The following is a 17346-nucleotide window of genomic DNA, read 5'->3' as shown; positions in this document are numbered from 1 at the left end:
ATGGCTCAGCTGTAAATCTGCCTAGAGCAGGCTATCCTCAAAAACTGAGTGACTGTGCAAGAAGAGGACCGGTGAGGGAGGCCACCAAGAGACCTATGAGGAGTTACAAGCTTCTGTGTCTGAGATGGGAGAGACTGCAAATGCAACAACTGTTGCCAGGGCTTGACTCTGAAGTCAGCTGGAAGAAGCTTCCTTAGTCTGATGAAACCAATATTGAGCTTTCTGGCCATCAGACTAAATGTTAGGCTTAATGCAAGTCAAACACCGCACATCATCAAAAACACACCATCCCTACCATGAAACATGATGGTGGCTGCATCATGTTGTGGGGATGCTTCACTGCAACAGTCCCTGGAAGACTTCTGAAGGTAGACGGTAAAATGAGTACAACAAAATCCTGGAGGAAAACCTGATGCAGAACTGCATCTTGGGAGAAGATTCGTTTTCCAGCAAGACAATGACCCCAAGCATAAAGCCAAAGCAACAGAGGAATGGCTTAAAAACAACAAAGTTAGTGTCCTGGAGTGGCCATGTCAGAGTCCAGACCTCAATACCATTGAGAATTTGATGGCTGGACTTGAAAAGTGCTGTTCACTCACCATCCCAATGCAATCTGACATTGCTTCAGCAGTTTTGTAAAGAAGAATGGGGAAAAATTGCAGTGTCCAGATGTGCTAAGCTGATAGAGACATATACACAGAGTCAAGGCTGTAATTGCTGCCATAGGTGCATCTATTAAATACTGACTTGACGGGGGTGAATACTTATGCAATCAATTATTTTGTTTTTATATTTGTAAGTAATTTAGATTACTTTGTAGAGATCTGTTTTCACTTTGACCTGGAAGTGTTACAATGGAGTGTAAGGAGCAGACCCAAGAGCAGGACACAGGCACGGAGAGCAGGTTAGGATTCTTACACAGACTTGAACATTGACTTGGACTCAGAGCCAGGACTTGGACTTGACTGGAACACAGAGCCGGGGCTTGGAACCTGGACACAGACACGGAGTTTGGACTTGGACTTGGACATGGAGACGACAACACCATACAATGACAGATAATTCGTATCGCGGCTCAGAGCAGCGACAAATGGCCTGCAAAACTCAGCCGGACACAAGAAGACAAAAACCAAACAATGACAGACAATTCATAGCGACAAAACGCAGCTGGATGGCTCTTGATTCGACTGAGGAACTGCGGAGGTGATGAACCAGCCGCGAGTAGATGTAAGCTGGAGTCTTTATGCTGCTGGTCCAAATGAGGATCAGGTGCCTTAATCAAGGAGTACAGTGGAACAAGAGGAAAAGGAAATTAACTGAAATGAGGAGTCAACTGAGCAGTCCATGACAGTAAGAGTCTTTTTTCTGTTGATCAGTGTCAAATAAAGCCGAATTAAATCCATTGTGATTCAATGTTGTAAAGCAATAAAATATGAAAACTTCTAAGGAGGTGGATACTTTTTATAGGTAGTGTATATCCTGATATATAACCCTGATATTTGTTTTCATGTGGACATACACAGCACATCCAAGAAATACATTAGAAACACTAAAAGACAAAAAAAGCAATGTGCAAAAGACAACAAACTGTGCAAATACAAATAAAAAAAACAATCAATTTCAAGAACATGAGATGCAGAGTCCTTGAAAGTGAGATAATATGTTGATGGAGCAGATCAGTGATGGGGCAAGTGGAGTTGAGTGCAAATATCACCTCTGGTTCAAGAGCCTGATGGTTGAAGGGTAATAAGTTTTCCGAAATCTGGTGATGTGGCCCTATACCTTCTTCCTGATGCTGAAGAGAGATGAGAGCATGGTTTAGGTCCTTAATTATGAATGGCGGTTTCCTGGGACAGTATTTCATGGGAGGGCTTGACCCATGATGGACTGCATCATATCCACTTTTTTTTATAAGATTTTCCGTTCAAGGGCATTGATGTTTCCATACCAAGCCATGATGCAACCAGTCAATATAACTCTACATTTATAGAAGTTTGTCAAAGTTTTAGATGTCATGCTGAATCTTCACAAACTTCTAAGGAAACAGAGGCACTGTTGTGCTTTCTTCTTAATGGCACTTACAGGTTGAGCCCAGGATAAATCCTCTGAAATGTTAGCACTGAGGAATTCAAAGTCTATCCACCTCTGGTCCCTCGATGAGGACTGGTTCGTGGACTTCTGGTTTCAATCTCCTGCTCTTCTGACATTGAGTGAGAGGTTTTTGTTGTGGCGTCATTCAGGCATATTTTCAATCCCCCTCCTCTTTGCTGATTCATCACCACATTTGATTCGGTAAATGGCAATGGTGCCATCAGCAAATTTCAATATGGCATCAGAGCTGTGCTTAGCCTCACAGTTACAAGTATAAAGCGAGTGGAGCATGGGACTAAGCACACAGCCTTGTGATGCACCCGTGCTGATGGAGATTGTGGAGGAGATATTGTTGCCAATCTGAACTGACTGGGGTCTACAAGTGAGGAAACCGAGGATCTAATTGCATGATGGCATTGAATGCCAAGCCATGGTCGATATAGAGCATTGTGACGTATGTACCTTTGTTGTCCAGATATTCTAGGGTTGAGTGAAGATCCAATGAAATGGTAACTGATGTGGACTTGTTGATTTGCTGGTAGCTAAACTGAAGTAGATCCAAGTCACTTCTCAGAAATGGCGTTGATGTCTTTCACTTTCAATCTTTTTTATTGATTTAAAAGAATAAAGATAAATACAAACCAGAGGAGAGGTTATCCCAAATACATAATTCAATAGTAATACAAACAGAGAAAGGAGCATATACTGTCAAAATCATATATAGTATTAAGCTCATATAAAGAAAAAAGAGAACCATTTCTCCTCTTAACAGTTCATGGAAAAAAAGGATTCAAAATTTTCTATTATTGAGAAAAAAAAACACTAAACTAACCTAAAACAAAAAAAGGGGGACTGGGCAGTCCAGTTTGAGGATACAGTTAAAAAAAGGGAAAATCCTTCTGATCAAATCTAAAAAATTGCGGAGGAAAATGAATAATTAACTGAAAAAGTAATAAGAATTAGATCATGTGAAAATATTGAATAAAAGATCGCCAAGTTTGCTCAAATTTAAAAGATGTATCAAAAGTCCGACTTCTTATTTTCTCCAAACTTAAACAAGACATAATGGAGGAGAGCCAAAAAAATACAGTAGGTGGATTGGGATCCTTCCAGTACAATAGAATAGCTCTCCTAGCCAGTAAAGTTGAGAAAGCTATCACGCGTTGAGCGGAAGCAGGAACGTTTCCTGCTTCCATTGGAATAACCCCAAAGATTGCCGTAAGTGAATTAGGTTGTAGGTCCAGACCTATGACTTTTGATAATGTTCTAGAAACATCTCTCCAAAAGTTATTTAACTTTATACAGGACCAAAACATATGAGTTAAAGTGGCCACCTCAGTGTTGCATCTATCACAAGTAGGATTTATATTAGAAAAAATATGCACTAGTTTATCTTTTGACATATGTGCCCTGTGCACTACCTTGAACTGAATCAAGGAGTGATAGGCACAAATAGATGAATTATTAACTAAATGACGAATTTTATTCCATTGTTTATCTGAAACTGATACTTGAAGTTCCAATTCCCAAGCACATTTAACCTTATCATTAGGCATCATTTGTAAATTCAATAGCCATTTATATATGATGGCTATCAATCCTTTTTGGAATGGTTTAAGCTGAAAGATAACATCTATCATATTTGTGTGTTTAATATTAAATTCATTAGATAAACCCTTTTAGAAATGAAATTGCGTGTATTAGCCACTTATCACCTATATTCCGGTCGTGATTAACACCTTCCCCCCCCCGAACAGAATCGCCAAAAACAATTTGTAGAAAAAAAATCGGCACGTACACACATGCACGCTGGTGCCTGCGCAAGACTTCATGGTCATGGTAGTCCTTCTCGGGGTAAACAACGTACTTGACCGCTACTCTTGTCCGTTGGCAACCCTACCTGCCCCCCCCCCCCCCGGGGTCTGCTGGTCCACAAGAATATTGTCAATATTAAACCAGTCTGCAGTGCAAAAAAGGTTGGGGACCACTGGAGTACAGGGTTCGCTTCGAGAATCTCGTTAAAAAGTGAATACAGCATATCTGAAAAGAACTTTAACAGGTCACAGGTTTCAGTACTTTCAGGCAAGCGCAATATACATAAATTCCTCCTGCACATTTTGCTATCTAAATCAATCGTTTTTCTACATTCTTGATAATTCCAAAGTAACTTCATTAAGTTTCTTTTCCATAGATGACATCTTCAATTCTTGCTCATTAATAGTTTGCCTGAATGACTCCTGTTCCCTCTCAATTCAATGAGTAGTCTGTTTAAGCGTCTGAAATTGAAAATCCAAATTCTTCAAAGATTCTTGAACAGTAGAGATGGATTTTTCAAGCTTTCCGTTAGCATCCGTTAGTTTATCAATCTTAGTGTTAAGCAATCCAAATTCAAGTTTCATATCTTGTATTGAAGAGAGTATTCTTTCTAAAGTAGAAAGTTCCTCCAATTTCTTTGTTTGTTCCGATTGCTCTGTCTCGAAAAGGGTCTTGTCGTCTCTCAATTCAATACTGGATCAACTTCCTGCCAATCGTAGTTAAGTCATAAATCCTTCAACAAAAACAGTGAATCTTCAACCTAAAAAGGATCTATCAGTGGAATGTAAGATATAAAAAGTAGAGCTGCCGTAGAAAACGCATCTCACACCATTCGCTGCAAAGTGGAGTCTCCTGATGTCTTTCATTACCACCCTTCAAAACACTTCATCACAGTGGATATAAGGTGTCACTGGATGATAGTCATTGAGGCAGGTTACCATGTTCTTCTGAGGCACTGATATAATTGAAGCCTGCTTGAAGCAGGTGGGTATCTCAGACGCTGAAGCAAAAGGTTAAAAATATTGGTGAACACTCCAGCCAGTTGATCAGCACAGGTCTTTAGTACTCAGCCAGATGCCCATAGAATGCCTTCCGTGGGGTCATTCTCCAGACTAATTCTCAGATTAGCCTCAGAGACTGAAATCACGGGATCATCAGGGGCATTAGGTGCTCATGAAGGTTCCTCTATGTTTTGGTGGTCGAAGTAATATGATTTGTCATACGCCATGTTTTGGTGATGGTTCTTTATCTTATTAAGGATTGTACCTCACATTATGAGTATTTCAAAAATTTTTGCATTTAATTATTTCAGATTTCCAACTTCTTCAGTTTTTTTTTATTTTCAGTCATATTTTTGACTTCTGTATGAGTGCAGAAAGAACCCCTTTCTGGCATTCTGGCCTATCTGGCCCCCTGCATTATTCTAACAAAGCCAACTGTATCTGAAGGAAAAACACCCCATCTCCCAATGAGGCATGGGGCTCATTATTGAATCCAGCCTTTTCTATTTATGCCAGAACTAGCCCTTGCTGTATAAAGACTCTGGTGTTAACAGGTCCAGTCCTCATGAAGGGTCTTGGCCCGAAACACTGACATTTTATTCATTTCCATAGATGTTGTCTGACCTGCTGAGTTGCTCCAGCATTTTGCATGAGGAACTCAGATTTTCTCTTTCCATGGGTGCTTCCTGATCCGTTGGTATTTCAGCATTTTTTTTTTCATTCAGATATCCAACAGCCATCATATTCCAAAGTTCTGCAATGTTCTTTTTTTGTAATTCTCTCTCCAATTCCTCCCATTCACCTATTAAGCAGATGACTCCAAAAGCACTATGACCTGGAAATAACTCTGGTCTACACCTCATGAAAGATATTCTCTTTGCTTCAAGATCAAGATCAAGATTCAAGATTCAAGTTTATTAATCAAGTGTACATAGAAATATACAATGAACTGTGTCATTTGTGTTAACAACAAACACTCCTCTAATTCCCCCACATTTCGATCTCTAAGTGTTAACCTGACCCTAAACTCTCCTGTCTGCCCACAAAACCCTCTCTACACACACCGGAACTCCACCTTATGCCCTCTCTGTGACTTGAGACTTGTTTTCTTACATCCCCAGTTCTGATGAAGAATCATTGAGTTAAAACATTAAATCATTTTCCTTTCTCTGCAAAATTGTGAACATCCTGTCTGGTACTTGCACGCTTATTTGTGATTTCAGATAAATACTATTTAATTTTCAATCCTAAAGTGGAACTTGCTGTTTTCTGCACTAAGGGAAGTACTTGTTCTCCAACATGTACTTATTTGTTAACAATTAATACAATCATTGTTAAGATTTCACATAACAGACTCAAAGGTTGCTTCATGACTGGGGTTAGTGGGAGCAACAAACTACAAGCTTATGTTTTATCTTTTTTTTTAATCTGGTGGTCCTGCTCATTGGGCACATTGGTTCAATGGCTGGTTGGATACATTCTATTCATGCCACTTTCTACTTTATTTCTTCCCTTGGCATTTGGTTTCAAAAAGGTCAAATACTGTGGGAAATGCATCACTCTCGGGGCTATAAGAATGTTAATTCATAACTCCAAAGGTGTGTGGGAGGGGCGAATATGGATCAGTTTCAGTGACAGCTCAAAGGACAAGAATAGAGTTACAAGAAATGAAATAGGAACAGAAAGAAACAGCATCCCTTCAATGCTGTTCCACTATTCAATATGAACACAGCTGATTTTCCTCAAGCCATCCCTCCAATTCTGTTCATAATCCTCAGTTGCCCGGTCTTTGAAGAACTTACCTGTAGCCTCTTTACCCTCAATGCACAAGAAACGTTTTATGTATTTGAGTAAGAAAATGATTAAGGATAGTTGTGCAGAATGGTAAGATTTCTAACTGGTGAGAAGAAGTATTGGGCTGCCCTGGAGAGCAGTAATAGGATGAAGACACAAGAGATTACAGATCCTGGAGCAATAAACGGGCTGCTAGAGGAACTCAGTGAGTCAAGCAGCATCTGTAGGAGGACAGGAACTGTCAATGGTTTGGCTTGAAACCCTGCATCAAGGACTCAGCAATAATAGGGTCTTTCACTATAAAATGACCCAGATATTTGCAGTTTTTAAGTGAACAGAATACAAAACACTTGGCAAGCATGACCAACAATGAAATTCCAAGGAGACATAGCTGATGTTTCACGGCAGGTGTGTGCAAAATAATGCAGTTTGAAAGACTCAATATGATTTGGTGGATTATTATAAATGGTGCTACTTTATTGAGTAATTGGGAAAGTGCAGACTCGAGGGACATACAGAAATAGATCCACTATTCATTGAAGGTACTGGGCAAGTTGATAAGGCACGAGGAAATAACGAGGGATTGTGGGGAGGGATGAGCAGACAAGGGAGTCATGGAAAGAGTATTCCCTGCAGAATGTAGAAGGGGGAGTTGAGGGGAAGATGTTCCTGATGGTGGAATCTATTAGACATGGTGGAAGTTGCGAAATATGACGTGTTGGATGTGGAGAATGGTAGAGTGGTAGGCGAGAACAAAGGGAACCTTATCCATGTTACATTGGGGGAGGAGGTGTGATGGAGTGAGGTCAGACATGCAGGATCAGGAGGAGATGTGTGTGAGGGCCGCACTGACAGCAGTGGAGGGGAAACCTCATTTTCTAAAAAATAGAGGATGTCTTGGATATCCTGGACATCCAAGGACATGAGTCTTTCATGTGTCTTTCTCATGAAAGACTTATCGTGAGAATAGATGTAGCAGCAATGGAAGAACTGAGAGAAGGAATAACATCCTCGCAAGTGGCAGGGTGGGAAGAGTTATAGGCAAGATAACTAAAGGAGTCAGTGAGTTTGAAAAAGATGTTGGTAGCTAACCTGTCTCCAGAGTTGGAGAGAGAGAGAAAATCAAGAAAGGGGAGAGATGCGTCAGAGAGGAATCAAATGAATTTGAGGACATGGTGGAAGCTGAAGGTGAAGTTGTTGAAATTGGCGAGCTCTACATGGATGCGGGAAGATGCACCATTGCAGTTATTATATTTGGTGAGAAAGCATTGGGGAGTGTAGGCTGACAAAAAGGGACCCTTGCAAGCGCCCATGGCTACAACTTTATTCAGGAGAAAGTGAGATGAGTTGAAGGAGAAGGTGTGATGAGTGAGTACCAGTTCGGCCAGATGGAAGCAACTGTACTTAGTGTTAAATCTGTCCTTAAACTTTTAACTTAAGCATTTGATATCAGATTGAAATACCTTACATCATGTCATACTTTTGGTTTCAATAGGTAGATCTGAATAATCTCTATATCATTTCAATACCAGTAGATCAAGTTTGCCAAGTGATAATAAATATCTTATGAAAAAAAACCAAATGTTTCTACTGCAAAATTTACAAATTGATAGCTCCTACAAAAGGATTAGACACCATCTCTCTCTTCTGATCCACCACTGGTTCCACCAATAGCATTCTAAATTAAATGATTACTTAAATGGCATTTCCCTGGCAGAATTGTTCCTTTTAGGTAGTTCATCATTGCACTTACTGACACTGGAATATCCCAAGTCACTCTAAAGCCCTCTCCAAGATATTTAAAATGAGGTTCAACAGGTAATTCAGGGTGGGAATTAACTAAGAAGATGTTGGATCCTAACCTTAATTTCTTTGCTGTAGTCAGAGTAGCAGCAGCAGCAATGGAACAGGTGATTTTCGTGCCTAAAGAGGGAAAAAAAGCACTATTAAAATAAACAAAATGTATGGTGACCCGATTCCCCCCACCCCCACAAAATGCTGGAGGAACTCAGCAGGCCAGGCAGCATCGATGGAAAAACAGTACAGTCGACGCTTTGGGCCAAAACCCTTGGCAGGACTGGAGAAAAACAGCTGAGGAGTAGATTTTGAAAGGTGGGGGGATAAGAGAGAGAAATACCAGGCAATAGGTGAAACTTGGAAGGGGATGAATCAAAGAGCTAAGAAGTTGATTGGTGAAAGAGACAGAAGGCCATGGAAGAAAGAATAAAATCGGGGGGGGGGGGAGCACCAGAAGGAGGGAGGGAGGCGATGGGCAGGCAAGGAGATAACATGAGAGAGGGACAAAGGGATGGGAAATTGTGAAGGGGGAGGGGGCATTACTGGAAGTCTGAGGAAATCAATGTTCATGCCATCAGATTGGAGGTTACCCAAACAGAATATAAGGTGTTGTTCCTCCAACCTAAGTTGGCCTTATCCCGACAGTGAGTGTTGCTCGGATTTCCAGCATCTGTAGATTTTCTTTTGTTGGTGACCCCTGCCCCCCACAGCAGTCAATATGAAGTACATCGCAAGAGATAAAGACACCATGATGATTTTAGTTTTGGCTTATGAATGTGACAATTTCAGGAAAATTCCTGACTGCCTTGAAGAAAAAAGATTTGAACCTTGTATTTAGGAATTCCCTGATAATGATGATAATCACTGAATTGTTGGTTAAGAAATGAAAGGATATTTTATTTTACAAGCTACTTAATGAAAAATATTAGTATGTGTCGTAGAGTCGTTTTACACATCGAATACCTAATGTAAGGAAAACAATTGAAGAGTGCCAGCCGCAGGATGAAAGTATTGATATTCCCACAAATCCTCCACTCGGAAGCAAAAGGACTTCATACATGGGAATGTGATCATCCTCACATTCTCTTTGAGTTGAACACCATCTTAAATGCAAATGTGGGACTGGGAGGCGCTGTTGGAGAGCTTTGGTGAGTAACAGTACCGCATTTTGTACATGGTACATACTGCAGTCACTGTGTGCCTGTGGAACCAGAAATGAATACTTATGATGACGGACAGAATACAAATAAAACAGACTTTGTCCTGGAAGGTGTTGAGTTTCTCAAGTGTTATTGCATCTGCCCTCATCCAGGTAAGTGGAAACTATTCCACATGCTCCTAACTCACACCTTGTAGAATGTGAAAAGACACTGGGATGTCGAAAGTTAGTCATTCACCACTGGATAGCAAGGCTCTTATAGCCCACAGTTAGCCCCATTAAATTTCTGTTCAAAGCTCAATCTCAGGATGGCGATGGTGGGCGACTCACTGATGATGATGTCAATGAATGTCAAGGGAGGTGTTTAGACTCTCTTTGCCTGACACTTCCATGTGGCATGACTGATGCTTGTCATTTTTTAGCCTATGCCTTATAACTGCCTAAGGCTTGCTACATGCAGTCAAAGACTGCTTCATTTGCTGTGAAGATGCAAATGAATTTGAATATTGTGGGACCATCAGTGACCACACCCCACTTCTAACATTATAGTTGAAAGGGAGACCATGATAAAACAGATTAATAGAATTGGACTGAGGACACGGTTTGAAACACTCTTATCATGATGTTCTGCATTATGGTTGTTTGCTCTTGTGAGGTACGGTTATGCTTGTTGGTTAGTTTCCCCTTGATCCCAAATACTTTTAGTTTTTAAAAGGCTACATGATGCCACATTTCATCAAATGCTGCCTTGCTTTTAGGGGCATTCACTCTCATCTCAACCATAGAATCCAACTGTTTAAACCGAAGGTGTGTTGAGGTCTTGATCCAACTGGTCCTAGGGAAATCCACTTTGGGCATCAATGAATCAATTATTGACAACTCAAGTTGTATTTGATATCCCTGTTAATGGCACTTTCCATTAATTTACAGACATTTAATGTCTCAACCAAGCAAACACTCCTTTCAAGAATCACTTCCTTAGCAACGCGTGGAGTTTCCGATGATGTTTTTACTCTCAAATATCCAGAACGGAACTTGAACTTGGAACATTCTGAGTCAGAGAGGAACGAGCTCCCTTCCAACTGAACTAACTTTTCTGCAACAGTGTGCAGAAGCATTTTCAATGAGCTATATAGGTCACAGAGGCAGCCGCAAACGTCACAATCAGTGGGCAAAAATGTAAAATGTCACTGTGTTACAACAGACCTACATATATTCAGAAATAGACCTCCAACCAAAATCATTTGTTTGTCAATTAAGCCCACATAATCATATTAACAAAAATAGTTAAATCTAAATTAAATAGAAATTACATCGCAAAGTGACAATAATTTTCGAACAGTAATATTTGATATCACCCTAATCCACCAGCAATCATTTCCATATAAAGAAGTACTTATTCTATAGTGAACCAAGTACTTGCATCCATGAATGAGGTTAGTGTGCTTGATCTTCACCCCAGCATCGGGAACGCACTTCATGACACCAATATTTAGTACTGATTACTACTGCAAGTTGGCATTCACTACAACTGGTGTTTAAAGCATTTTCAATAGAAATAGAAGGTCATATCCCAATCTATTGATTGACGCCGCTGAAATTGGGAAACCTTTCTTATAGCTTGCCCATCCAACTCCAGTTAATGACTCCCATTGATATTATGGTTTGGGTCATCTTGTATCAAACTTGTTGAGCCTTGAGGCTCAGATAAGGCTCAGATTGGTAAGCATCAGCACTGGGGTTTAATTTTATACCAATGCCTGGGCTTTTTCATTACCTACTAAAAGCTGTTCAGACACCTACCAAACTCTCTAGAACATGTTAAAAATTAACAAGAAGCATCTTTTCCAGCATTCATCAACAAGGATATTTATTCCATGGTGCCACTGACAGACCCTCATTGCTGGTTATAACTGGTCACTCAGGATGGACCAGGTAGCTCAGGAAAAACTTGTCTGCTGGTGAAGTGCCTACTCCCAGAGACACCACATCCTACCTAGACCTCTCAAATGAACAATGCATCTACAGACTTGGGTTTCCTAAGGTGTCATTGTTTCAATATGATACATTCTGAAGCAAGATCTTCAGCCAAAACCTTTTAGTTGGCCCACACTCTCTCTGAAGGTCAAGGTTGTATGGGCTCTGAAATGAGTTTGAGAGAGAAAATAAGTCAGCCATGATCGAATGATAGAGCAGACTCGATGGGCCTTTATTTATCTATTTTTATATGGATTCTTACTGTAACTTATAGTAATTTTATGCATTGCACTGCACTACAAATTTCACAACATATGTCAGTGTTAATAAACCTGATTCTGATTCTGACTCTGCTTAATGTCATTAATGACTTACCACTCCAATTACTTGGATGACCTCCTACAATATCTCTGTAGACACAAAAGACTCCCAATGCTGTAATCCACAGCAGCAATCAGATAGAGCATCTCAGTGGGTTGAACAGCACCTATGAGAGGCAAGCAATGTTGACATTTTGGGTCAAAGCTGTGCATCAGACCTCAAAGCATCAACAATTCCCCTCCCCCTCAGATCCTGCTCAACCCACCAATGTTCTCCAACAGACTGCTTGTTACAACAGCACTGTATTGTATGAGGAATGACAGCTCCATTAAAAGGAAAATCAGACCTCTGCGCAAGATATACATTTCAATGAGATTCTCCATTCTGCAACTGTAAATATCATTGTACTTTTGTAGATCAACATCTGAATATGCAGATATCTTGTTAAGATATAACGTTTCTTTCCTCATTGATTTTACCTCCTAATGGAGACTACTGTAGACATCTTCTTTTTATGGAGAACCTGCAGAACCCTTGTTTCTTTCCCATCGCCACCCACCGCTCTGGTGCACAAGGCCCCCAGCGTGGCATGTACCTTGCTGGCCAAGACTTTCTTCAGTGAATATGGGAGCTGCCTTTCTTTCACCCGTACCTCCTTTCTCCCACATGCAGCCACAATGAGTGATGTTACTATCTGGCAGCCATTTGCAGTGTGCCTTTGAATGTTGATGTCTTAGTTATTTTTGCCACACAATGTTTTTTTGTTAGGAGCTTCACCCAGTTAAGAGAGATCCTATTATGATTTGAATGAGTCCTTTTTCTGAGCTTATTTTTGGGTGTTAACCCACTAAATCTATTTCACATTGGATTTTAGCCGTTTTGTAGTTTAGGGTGAGAATAAAAATAAAGTTTTGATCAGAATCAGAATCAGAATCCTTTATTATCGCCAAGTATGTGGACACACAATAGGAATTTGATGCCGGTTTCCCTGAGCTCTCGCTGTACAGAATCAAAAAGCAAACAAAACTATAGTGCAAATAATCGTGAACTATATACAATGAGGAATACCTGTGTATGTACAGGTGGACTTGGTTTATAATAGACTAAAATTCAAGTGTTCATAAGACTGATGGCATATGGAAAGAAACTGTTCTTGTACCTATTTGTCCTGGCATACAGTGATCTAAAGTGCCTACCAGAAGGAAGGAGTTGGCACAGGTGATGTCCAGGGTGTGATGGGTCTACAATGATGCTGCTTGCTCGCTTCCTGACTCTAGATGCATATAAGTCCTGGATCAAGGGCAGCTTCACACCAATAATCCTCTCTGCAGCCCTGACAGTTCTTTGGAGGCTATTCTTGTCTTGCCTGGTTAGCTGATCCAAACCAGACAGTGATGGACGAACAGAGAACATACTGGATTATTCCTGAATAGAATTGAATCAGCAGCTCTTGAGACTGGTTGTACTTCCTGAGTTGACGTAGGAAATACAACCTCTGCTGAGCCTTTTTGATAAGAGTGTCTACGTTGGGTGTCCACTTCAGGTCCTGGGAAATTGTAACACCTAGAAACCTGAAGGTCTCCACCAATAATAGGTGCAATCCAATATCTGTGCAAGTATATTCTAAGAACATAAAGGAACATACAACAGGTAAAACCATCTGTCACTTCTTCAGAAGACTAAGGGAATAATTTTCAACTTGCTAATCAGCATTTTAAGATGATATTGTTCGTAGATTTTGTTTTATCCAAGAAAGAAACTGCCTACTTCTCTTTCCCAAGATCAATTGGTACTGTGGTGTTTCTGTCTATTAAAATTAACAAGAATCCTTGGAGATGATATAGACTAAAAATTAGGTTTCAAATTGGTCCCCTTAAACAAGATTTACAGTTGTACTAAATTATCTAAATTACTTTTTATTCCTCAATTGATAGTTTCTAAATCAATTTATCTTCTGTGAATGAAAATATATTAAAAATGCTGCAGATGCTGGTAATCTGAAATAAAAATTAAAAAATGGTGGAAGCACTCAGCAGGTCAGACAGCACCTATAAGAGAGAGAGACATGAATATTGTTTCAAGTCCAAGACCCTTCATCAGAACTGGAAATACTTATGGAAAAAATTGAAAAACCTCTTCCCAGTTCTGATGAAGATTTAGAGATCTAAAATATTTTCTGTTTAAGATGCTTCCTGACCCACTGAGGGATCCAATATATTCCATTTTTATTATCTTCTATGGACTTCAATTCTATTTTGTCATAACATGCTCAGCATGTATATTTTGTTTATACATCTGTTGAGCTATATATGAGCCAAATCTGTTGTGCCAAAAATGGGGAGCCATCTTTTGTCCTGCACATTCAATATTTGTCTGTAGTGTAAATGAAATCAAATTTTGGCTTTTACCATTGTGAAACCTAAATGTCTGGGCAGTTCTTTCATTTATGATTGCATACCCTACCTTGAACACATTTATGAACTCTGTCTGAGCTTGCTGTGTCGACCTTCATTTGAAATCCTATGGCACATGACATTTTAGAGTGAGCTAATGATAACCTTACAATTGAAATGTACTCATGTTTAAAATATAAAGCAATATTATACCCTCACTGCCAGAAATATAGTCCAATGACTTCATTTAACTTGATTGAAAGGTAGCCCAGCACAACATTGTCACTTTAATCTTTATGGGTGTGTAAACTTTTAGAATATGTAGCAATAAGGGCTGTAGTAGTACTTTATAATGACTGCAAATTACTTGCTGTAATGAGACAATGATTTGTTGTCAAACAGGTTAAGAGAGCAAAATTCCCATCATAAATTTTGTTGTAGATGGTGACATCATTTTTGCTTGGCATTCAATGTAATCAAACATCAAAGGCAATTAGAGAATGTAAGAATAATTAGAGAGTTTGCTTGAACTTCGTGGGGGAGGGTATTATGCCACGTGTATTATATGGTTTCTGCCTATTGTCCTTCATTTGTAGACAAACATGTACAGACCTCTTTAAAAGATTATCAAAATTTGGATTATTAGTTGCCCACTTGCATTGACTGAATAAACAGATGTGCCCTAGTGCTGTAAGGGGAAAATGGTGGCATGAGAGAATTTGACAGAACTGTACAAGCAGCAGATGAAAGTGGCTGAGGGAGATCTTCACTTTTTGTGGGATGAAAAAGGGTAAGTCTGCTTCACATCTAGGAAAGAATGCAATTGGCTGCAGAACAGGTAAAAAATCACAGAAAAAGAAAATAATAATATTACCACTATTGTAATCTCAAAACTAGCCATATAAAATAGGATGAAAAGTGTGAACATTCCAAACCAAAGATGCTGGGTGAATTTCTCATTGATGCCAGTAAACAGTAGACAACCAGCATCTGGTAAATTATCATCCTGGTACAAACAATAGTTTGGCTTTGAATAAGATGGCCAAAATGTAAAAGATAGAAGACTGACATCAGAAGATGAAGATCAAATCTCCTCTCCTCTTCTATAAGATTCTTCCTTCTTCAACCCTTTACCTTTTCCACTTATTACCTCCTATTTTCGCACTTCAACTCGTTCCCCCACCTACCTAACCCCCTGCCCTCTCACCTGGCCTCACCTATCACCAGCCAGCTTGTACTGCTTCCCCTCACCCTCACCCCACCTTCTTATTCTGACTTCTTCCCTCTTTCTTTCCACTCCCCTATTGAAGGGTTTCTGCCTGAAATGTTGAGTCTTTATTCCCTTCCATAGGTGCCGCCCGACCAGCTGTGTGTTCCTCCTCCAACGTTTTGTGTGTGTTGCTCTGGATTTCCAGCATCTGCAGAATCTCTTGTGCTTGTACAATAAAGTATATTTTGCATAACATTTTAAGGAACAATAATTCTGAGGTGTTTTTCTGAGTATTAGCTCATACTTTTTTTAAGGTTAAGTCGCGTAAGGAATTGATTGGAAGATAATAATTTCCTATGTGCTGTGCCTGATAATATTCATTGGGTGACCATTGCATGCCATCAACATAGGTGCCAGTGATCTTGCTCCTCTCCAGAGTAAAATTTGTAAGATTACACTGAAGGATGGAGGAGGGAAAGTGATTTGAGTTTGATACTACAACAGACCCAAGGGCCTGAATGACCTATCCTCTCTCCTTGTGACAATGACAACATCAGAAATCCAAAGGAAGTTCACTTGTCCCTCATTTGTTGAATCTGTGGTGAGAAATGCAAATGTGATGTTAGCATTCATTTCAAGAAGACAAGAATATAAAAGCAAGGATGTAATGTTGAGACCTTATAAAACACTGGAGAGGCCTTATTTGGAGTATTATGAGCAGTTTTCAGCCCTTTTCCTTAGAAACTATGTGTTGACACTGGAAAGGGTTCAAAGGAGGTTCACAAAAATTATTCCAGGATTGAATGGCTTGTCATATGAAAAGCGTATGAAGGCTCTGGGCCTGGTATTCACTAGAATTCAGAAGAATGAGAGCTGCCCTCATTGAAACTTATCAAATGGAGAAAAGTCTTGATAGAATGGATGTGGAGAGGATGTTTCCTATGGTGGGAGAGTCTAGGACCAGAGGACGCAGCTTCAAAATAGAGTGGCGTACTTTTAGAACGGAGATGATGAAGACTTTCTTTAGCCAGAGGGTGGTGAATCTGTGGGATTTGTTGCCACAGGCAGCTGTGGAGGACAAGTCTGTTTGTATATCTAAGGCAGAGGTTGACAGATTTGTGATTGGTCAAGGCATGAAGCGATACGGGGAGAAGGCAAGGGATTGCGGCTGAGAAGAATAATGGATTAGCCATGATGAAAAGGTGGAGCAGACTTGATGGGCCAAGTGGCCTAATTCTGCTCCTATACCTTATGCTCCTATGGTCTTATTTACTTACAATGTCTGTGCACGTCAACAGTTAAATGAAAACTTAATTGCTTATGCCTATAAAGTGGTAATTTAAATGTTTAAGCAGTGGAAATTCCACATAATAACAGGTGACATGAAAGAAAACAAATGCTTAAAGATATGTTCCCACAGAATCCAAAGGAATGATGAATGACTGCATTGTATTGAAAATTATTGCTCTGTTGCTTTGGCAGAAAGGATAGTTACATTTTTACAGTGATTGCTTATTAAATAAATATTTTAATTAAACATTTCCCTTAAGGCTATGTCCAGAAACTAACAAAGTGTTTCACAAAAGTTGTGTTCAATTGTTCTTTGCTTCATCTAATTCTAACTGCCATTTTTATTGTGACTAGTCAACTTTGTTTATTGCCACAGTCAAACTGAATATAGTAGACTGCTTATAAAGATAGTTATTGTGCAATTCTTCAATTTGCTCTATTGACTTAAAAAGTAAGTAATTAAAATTAAGAGATTCTGATTAAAATTCATTGGCAAGT

The 17346-nt window shown here is 39.7% G+C and overlaps 1 long non-coding RNA gene across 1 annotated transcript in view; it reads right to left on the bottom strand.

Moving 5' to 3' along the window:
• LOC140195958 (uncharacterized) overlaps nucleotides 1–17346 on the bottom strand; it is a 155794-nt gene that overhangs the window by 13256 nt on the left and 125192 nt on the right. Inside the window, exon 2 of the long non-coding RNA XR_011885579.1 lies at nucleotides 8564–8624. This is a non-coding gene — a long non-coding RNA (uncharacterized lncRNA). The remainder of the gene's footprint in view (nucleotides 1–8563; nucleotides 8625–17346) is intronic.

This window comes from Mobula birostris, chromosome 4 (assembly GCF_030028105.1).
Source record: "Mobula birostris isolate sMobBir1 chromosome 4, sMobBir1.hap1, whole genome shotgun sequence".
Lineage (NCBI taxonomy): Eukaryota > Metazoa > Chordata > Chondrichthyes > Myliobatiformes > Myliobatidae > Mobula > Mobula birostris.
This window is presented reverse-complemented; position numbering and strand designations above follow the sequence as displayed.